At 42.5% G+C, this 7,880-nt stretch overlaps 1 pseudogene; it reads left to right on the forward strand.

Moving 5' to 3' along the window:
• The first annotated feature begins 4,783 nt into the window (after positions 1–4,783).
• LOC116466903 (large ribosomal subunit protein uL16-like) lies at positions 4,784–5,403 on the forward strand (annotated as a pseudogene).
• The last annotated feature ends 2,477 nt before the right edge of the window (positions 5,404–7,880 follow it).

Raw genomic sequence — 7,880 nt, forward strand, 5'->3', positions numbered from 1 at the left:
TCTTGGCTCACTGCAACCTCTGCCTACCTAGTTCAAGTGATTCTCATGCCTCAGCCACCCGAGTAGCTGGGATTACAGGTGTGCATCACCACACCCAGCTAATCTTTGTATTTTTAATAGAGGTAGGATTTCGCTATGTTGGCCAGGCTGGTCTCGAATACCTGGCCTCAAGTGATCCACCTGCCTCGGCCTCCCAAAGTGCTGGGATTACAGGCATGAGCCACTGTGCCCAGCCTGTATGCTTTTTCTTATTGACTTAAAGGAGTTATTCAAATAATCAGGTTAAAAGTCCTTCTGTTACTTACTGAGATTATGTATATATGTATTTTCTCCTACTTTTGTGGATATTGTTTTTCTCTAAATAGTATCTTTTGATGAACATAGTTTTTAATTTCAGTGTGATAGTTTATCAATCTTTCTGTCTCTGATTTGTGCTTTCTGTGTCATGTTTAAGAAATCTTTTCCTCCCCTGAAGGTACTCTCCCAGTAACCTTCTAGATTTCTTATTGTTTTACATTTCAAAGTTAGACCTACAATCAACCTGGATTTGGTTTTTGTATATATGACTAAGGGCCAAGATTCATTATTTTCCATGTGGATATCAAATTGACTGAGCACTCTCTATTGAAATGATTATCCTATCTCTACTACTGTTCAGCTTATCTTTTGTAACAAATCAAATTTTCCTATAGATGTAGGTCTGTTTCTGAATTTTCTATTGTCTGATTGTTCTATTTTTCTATCCTTTGGCAGTACCATCTGGTTGTAATTACTGTAGCTTTACAATAAGTTTTGATATCTGGTAGTCTTCAAACTTTCTTCTTCAGCTCTATTATAATCTTATGGGACCACCATATGTGGTCCATTGTTTACCAAAATATCATTATATGGTGCATACCTGTATATTCTGAATTCAACTCACCATCTCTACTGCCACCGCTAATTTCAAGCCACCACTACTTCATTCTAAATTAACTTCAATGGACTTATAACCAGTCCTTCTGCCTCATAACCTACACACAGTAAAGAGGTCATTTAAACATATACAAGATCTTATCACTCTCTGGCTCAAAATTTGAAATGAGTTCCTGTTCCACTTAGAATAAAATCCACACTTCTTACCATGTGATATTAGTCAGGATTGACTTATTACTTGAAAGAACAAAGTTTTATTTCTCTGTTACTCAAAATCTGAGTCTCTATGACTTATAATGGGCACTCCAGCCTGGGCAACAGAGCAAGACTCCATCTTAAAAAAAAAAAAAACTACTCTGTACACTGTAAATTGAGATTCAACATAACCTGGATGTGGTGCCACTCCACAGCCTGGAGGATCACCAAGGCAGGGCTGTCATTACAACCTATGGCATATAGCAGTGGTTTCTCAAGATGAGGACCTCTTTTAATCCCTTTTCCCCGCCAAAGAATCAGACCTTACATTGTAGAAGTTGTGCTTTTATTATCTAATGGTGTATGTAAGGCAAAAGACATTTGGATTTCAATAGGATTTTCAGATAAATTTATAGGTTTTAAAAATTAGCCACAACAGTCTCTTTATATGTTTGAAAAATAGCATTACATATATGTATAAAGCAAAAACCCGTGAGAGACCCTGGGGAGAAGAATTGCCTGAAGGAGGAAATTGAGTCCATCTGCAATGTTCAGCACGTCTTCTGTTTCTATTTTTGACCCCCTGGTTTCCTGTAGACATCCACACAAATCTTAAGGTAGAAGTGAAAACAATGCTGTCAGCAGTTTCACGTCTGTCACCATTGAATTCATGCCCTGACATGTGCCTCCTACTCAGAAAGTTATCTGGTGATTATGAGATATCACTTCTGTGATATCATCCTTCCTGAAAGTGTCCTTACCCAGCACATGACCACCAACTGTCACATGATTGCATCACTGCCACAGGGGAGCCCAGGACACAGCACACAAATCGGATTAGTCCAGCCTGTAAACTGAGCCTTTGCTTAATAGCCTGGAATTGCCCTCCATCCCTCAGCCCTCAGGCCTGAAATCCTATTCACCCCTCAAACCTAGTACACATTTCCTCTCCCTACGCACACTCTCCTGGCCTTCAGCTTGCCCTCAGCATTGACCAATCCCCTTCAGGACTTGCAGAGTCCTCTGAGCCCGCCCCCCTCAGCTCTCATCCCTCGCTAGGCACTTGAGGGCTGGGGAAGTCTTACTTGTTGCTGTGGCCCCAGCACCTCACACAAGGCTACATGTGTGACATTTAGTTGGTAATTCTTTTTTTTTTTTTTTTTTTTTTTTTTTTTGAGACAGTCTTGCTTTGTCGCCCAGGCTGGAGTGCAGTGGCGCGGTCTTGGCTCACTGCAAGCTCCGCCTCCCGGGTTCACACCATTCTCCTGCCTCAGCCTCCCGAGTAGCTGGGACTACAAGGCGCCCGCCACTACGCCCGGCTAATTTTTTGTATTTTTAGTAGAGACGGGGTTTCACCAGGTTAGCCAGGATGTAGTTGGTAATTCTTAAATGTTGGTTAAACTCAGCTGTTAACTGCTAGTAGGACAATTCATGTGCCCCATTCCGGCAAGGGTATGGTTAACACTTGTGGTTTTAGAGACTTCTAGTTCCACTTTCCAGTTTTCTTTTGCTTCTCTCCCTATTCAAACCAGCAGGAAAAGAGAGTAGTAGTTCAGGGGTTGGTGCCAAAATCCAGAGCCTTATCAGAGGGAATACACAGGAATGGATAGATCTCAGACGCATTTTAAGATATTGAGAGATAGAGTCTGAGTATAAATCATATGTTGGGGGAAGGAGGCAAATGGCTTAAAATAATTTTTTTTTTTTTTTTTTTTTTTTAGCACTGTGATGTTCTGAGTCAAAGATGACTCAGGCTTCAAGCCTGGATGATTGGATCGTGGTGGCAGTTATTACTATAAAAAGAGGAACAACTTTGGGGAAGATGTTAATTAGCTTTTGGATGGATTGAGTTTAGGCTGTTGTCAGGACACTAAGTGGACACATAATGCAAACAGTTGTTTTCATAGATGAGGGTGAATGCTAAGGATCAGAGAGGACTCCAAGGCCTTCCTAGGGCCCAGGAAGACTCAGGCACTGGGATACTCTCATCACCCCCATGCTCTTCTTAAGGGGAAGAAACCTACCTCCTCTGAGATGGTGGGGCAGCGGAGAGTTGTGATGGTTATCCCAGGCTTGAGGTGTGCCCAAGAGTGAGATCAGAGATGTGTTTGAGGCTGTGGGGAGCAGCATATGTCACTTTCAGAATATCAGACTTGGAACCACTCAACAAGGAGGTCAAGGGCTGGGTGAGAATTCAGCAATTATGGAAGATTGATGTTTCAATATAATATCCTTTTTCCTATAGAGATTTAAAACTTTTAAAATATAATAATTGACACATAAAATTTTAAAACAAGATGAGTATGTGAAGGCCATTCCTGACACTTATGAAAAGACATTAAGCTCTCTTTTAAAGTTAAGCCTCTCTGTGCCTGACCTTCTCTCCCTGCCTTTGTCTATGCCACTAAGGTTACTGCCTTTAATTCAATTCAAGGAGCTTTTATTGCACATTTACAATGAATTATAGTGTTCTGGGGACACAGTGAAAGAGAAAACATAGCCCCTGCTTTTAAAGACCTTACAATCTCATCATAGAGGCCTGACATACATGCAGTAAGCTATTAACCACCATTGCAAGGCAGCATAGTTACTGACTGATAGAACATACGGGTGACCAGGTTCCCTGGGGAAGATAGAACTGGAAGTGGACCCTGAATTATTGGTAGAATATAAAAGTGGGGAGGTGGGAAGGAGAAGGAGCAAAAAGGCATGGAGGTGACATTGACCATAGTATGTTTTAGGGGAATGCTGGCTTCAGCACACTGGGGAAAATGGCAGATAATTTTAGTTAGGCAGAGTAGGGCCAGACTGAGGGGCCCTATTTAGCTAATACATCTTAGTTGCAAGTGCTGGAAACCAACATGAGCAGGGTAAACTGTATAACATGGTGGTTAGAGCTCAGATTCTGAAGTCAGATGGCTTTGGTGTGAATCCTGATATTATCCATTGCTAACTGTAGTGGACAAGTTACTTAATTTCCTTGTCCCTGTTTCCTCATATGTAAAATGAAGTAATACATGGATTTATTGGGAGGATTAAATAAGATAATTTGTGTAAGCTAATTGGAACTTTACTTGGCACATAGTAAATGCTCAGGAAGTTTTATCTTTTTTGTTGATAATGTTGACGATGTTGATAATTATGATGACAAAGCAAAGGAGAACTTATAAGGACACAGGCATATCTTATGGAATTCAAAGTCAGAAATGCCACTAGATTTTAATATGGGACTAGATCAGAAAGCCATCAGTGAAAGCAGAAAGCTGTCGGGGACCCAGTCACCATCTTCTGTTTCTGTTTCTCTTAGGAGAACTGCAACATATTTCTGTTTTCCAACAGAGCAGTCTTCCCTGTTTCTCTGTTCTCATGGTGGAATATGTTCGCCCTCAGCTCCTGAGTTCATATGGAACAATTCCAATAACCAGAAGACAAGTACGGCTGCCTCTTAGTCATAATTTCAGACTTTCAGGAAGGAAATCTACCTTGTCCAGATTCAGTCAGCTGTCTACTTCTGGTCCATTCAGCTGGGTCTGAGGACAGGGTCATGTAGTACAATTGGGGCTGCCCATCTTCTAGATGGCGGTCAGTTCTTAGAGAAAGGGATGACTCTTAAGTTCAAAAGACACCTCAAGCTCTTTCCCTTTGGTGTGCCACTGAAGATTCTGGTGTCACCATGGGCCGCTGCCCCACCCAGTGTTACCATTATTGTAAGAACAACACAAAGCCTCTCTTCTGGCGAGGTGTTGCTGATGCCAAGATTCCCATCTTTGACCTGGGGTGGAAGAAGGCAAAAGTGGATGAGTTTCCACTCCGTGGCCACATGGTGTCAGATGAATATGAGCAGCTCTCCTCTGAAGCCCTGGAGGCTGCCCGAATTTGTGCCAATAAGTACATGATAAAAAGTTGTGGCAAGGATGGCTTTCATATCCGAGTGTGGCTCCACCCCTTCCACGTTATGCACATCAACAAGACGTTGTCCTATGCTGGGCTGACAGGCTCCAAACAGGTATATGAGGTGCCTTTGAAAAGCCCCAGGGCACTGTGGCCACGGTTCACATTGGTCACATCATCATGTCCATCGGCACCAAGCTGCAGAACGAGGAGCATGTGATTGAGGCCCTGCGCAGGGCCAAGGCCGAGTTCCCTGGCCACCAGAAGATCCACGTCTCAAAGAAGTGGAGCATTACCAAGTTCAATGTGGATGAATGTGAAGACACGGTGGCTGAGAAACGGCTCATTCCAGATGACTGAGAGGTCAAGTACATCCCCAATGGTGGCCCTCTGGACAAGTGATGGGCCCTGCACTCATGAGGGCTTCCACTGTGCTGCCCCTCCTAATGCCCAACAATAAATCCTACTTTCTGTCCACCTGAAAAAAAAAAAAAAAAAGGCACCTCAAACTGACTAGGTATCTACTACAGCAGTGGTGCCCAACATTTTTGGCACTAGGGACTGGTTTTGTGGAAGACAATTTTTCTACAGACCAGTGCAGTGCGGGGACGGTGGTAAGGGGGATGATTTCAGGATGAAACTGTTCCATCTCAGATCATCAGGCATTAGTTAGGTTCTCATAAGGACAGCACAGTCTGGATCCCTTGCATGCATGGTTCACAATAGGGTTCACACTCCTAGAATCCAGTGCCACAACTGACCTGACAGGAGATGGGGCTCAGGTTTAATGTTCACTCACCCAGGGGTTGAGGACTCCTGTACTAGAGCTCTCTAGCCTTCTGACCTGAGGAATATGATTTTTAAGACAATGGTATTCATTTAGAAATTCCAACATCTGGTAAACGACCATTGAGGTCTCAGGATTTGAGTGAGAAAATGAGAGTATTCTATACCTCAGGCTCTACTGAGGATAATGTTAAGGAAAATTCCACTCCAAATTTGTCTCTGAAATAGATCTTTGTGGTCCAAAAGTGAAGATAAGTTATGCATATGTAGCAGAATATCATTTTGATATATTAACCAATGTAAATTTTTCCAATAATTGTCTGTGACTCTATGACTCTATCCTTTTTGGGCAATAGGTCATGAAAGATCTGCTGCCTCAAGGAAGATTGACAGAGCAGAAGCAAAAACAAAAGGGTCAAGGCAGATTTGTGGCTTTAGCTGTTTTTAAAAATGATATAGAATAATATCTGATCAAGAAAGACAATAAAGATTAGAGTAGCAATTATCACACTAGAGAATAGAAAACCAAAGTTGGTACCTCGAAAAGATCAATGAAATTGTCAAATCTTTATCTAGACTTATCCAGAAAAAAAGAGAGAAGACTTAAATTACTAAAATCAGGAATAAGAGAGGAGACGTCATTACTGACCTTACAGAAATAAAAAGAATTATAAGAGAATACCACAAACAATTGTGTACCAACAAATTAGATAACTTAAATAAAATGGTCAGTTCTTAGAAAGGTACAAATTACTGAAATAGACTCAAGAGAAAAAGAAAATCTGAATACACCTATAACAAGTGAAGATATTAAATTAGTGAAAAACTACTCACAAAGAAAAGCCAACACTGAGATGGCTTCAGTGGTGAATTCTGCCAATAATTAAGCCTTAGAAGTGAAAATACTTCCCGGGACCACTTATTTATTCATTTTCTAACAAACATTCGAGAACCTACTGTGTGCTAGGGACTTGGAGTACAACAGCAGACAAGACAAAGTCCCTGTTGGCCAAGGGCTTGATTTGTCATGAGAAGATTTGTAATCAAGGCACAGTTTGTGAGCAAGGGAAACTATTGTGAACTCACGGAGTCCACATAGGACTTTATGGAACGCTGGGTTTGTGTGCCAAACAACTGTTTATCTGACTGCAGTCACCTCCATCCATGCTTCCATCTCCTCTCCTCTCCCCTGTCCTTCTACTCCCACCTTTTTCTCCCTCTACTGAAGGAGCCAGCCCTGCTATTCAGAAGTGAGTACACATGTCCTCTTTGCTGTTAAGCACTCTGCAGTTGCTAAACAATCTCACACCTGTAGGACACCAGAGTAGAAGGTCTTTCCTACATCTGTTCTCAGTGTGGATCATCAGACCTCAAAAGAGGATAGGAAGTCAATTTTCTCCCTTATCAACCCGTCCCAATCTCTCTCTGGCATCTTGTGCTCCAGATGTTGGGGACAGCATTCCAAAATGCTGCTGGAGATGGGCTCTCTCCTACCTGTCACCAAGCTGTGCAGTGGGAACCAAACTCCCACAGCCTCTAGTGTAGAGGAACCTTAAACAACATTCATCTGAAAATCTAGTGATTGTTAATATAGGAATGTCCCCTGGGGTCTGAATATTTTCCTTTCTTTTTTTTTTCTTTCCTTTTCTCTTTTTTTTTTTTTTTTTTTGAGACGGAGTTTTGCTCCTGTTGCCCAGGCTGGAGTGCAATGGCACAGTCTTGGCTCACTGCAACCTCCACCTCCCAGGTTCAAGCGATTTTCCTGCCTCAGCCTCCCAAGTAGCTAGGATTACAGGTCCCCGCCACCATGCCTGGCTAATTTTTGTATTTTTAGTAGAGACAGGGCTTCACCATGTTGACCAGGCTGGTCTTGAACCCCAGACCTCAGGTCATCCGCCCGCCTCAGCCTCCCAAAGTGCTGGGATTACCGGCGGGAGCCACCGTGCCTGACCGGGTCTGAATATTTTCTGTAAGAAACACTAGCACCCCTCTCAAAGGCCCTATGACCTTTTTTTCATCCTTCAAAACTTTCTTCCTTAGCCAACTGAGGTTTGTCTGGGTTCACAGTCAGCTGCACTACACAAGCTTGGCTG

The sequence above is a fragment of the Hylobates moloch genome, unplaced genomic scaffold (assembly GCF_009828535.3).
Source record: "Hylobates moloch isolate HMO894 unplaced genomic scaffold, HMol_V3 SCAFFOLD_4, whole genome shotgun sequence".
Taxonomy (NCBI): domain Eukaryota; kingdom Metazoa; phylum Chordata; class Mammalia; order Primates; family Hylobatidae; genus Hylobates; species Hylobates moloch.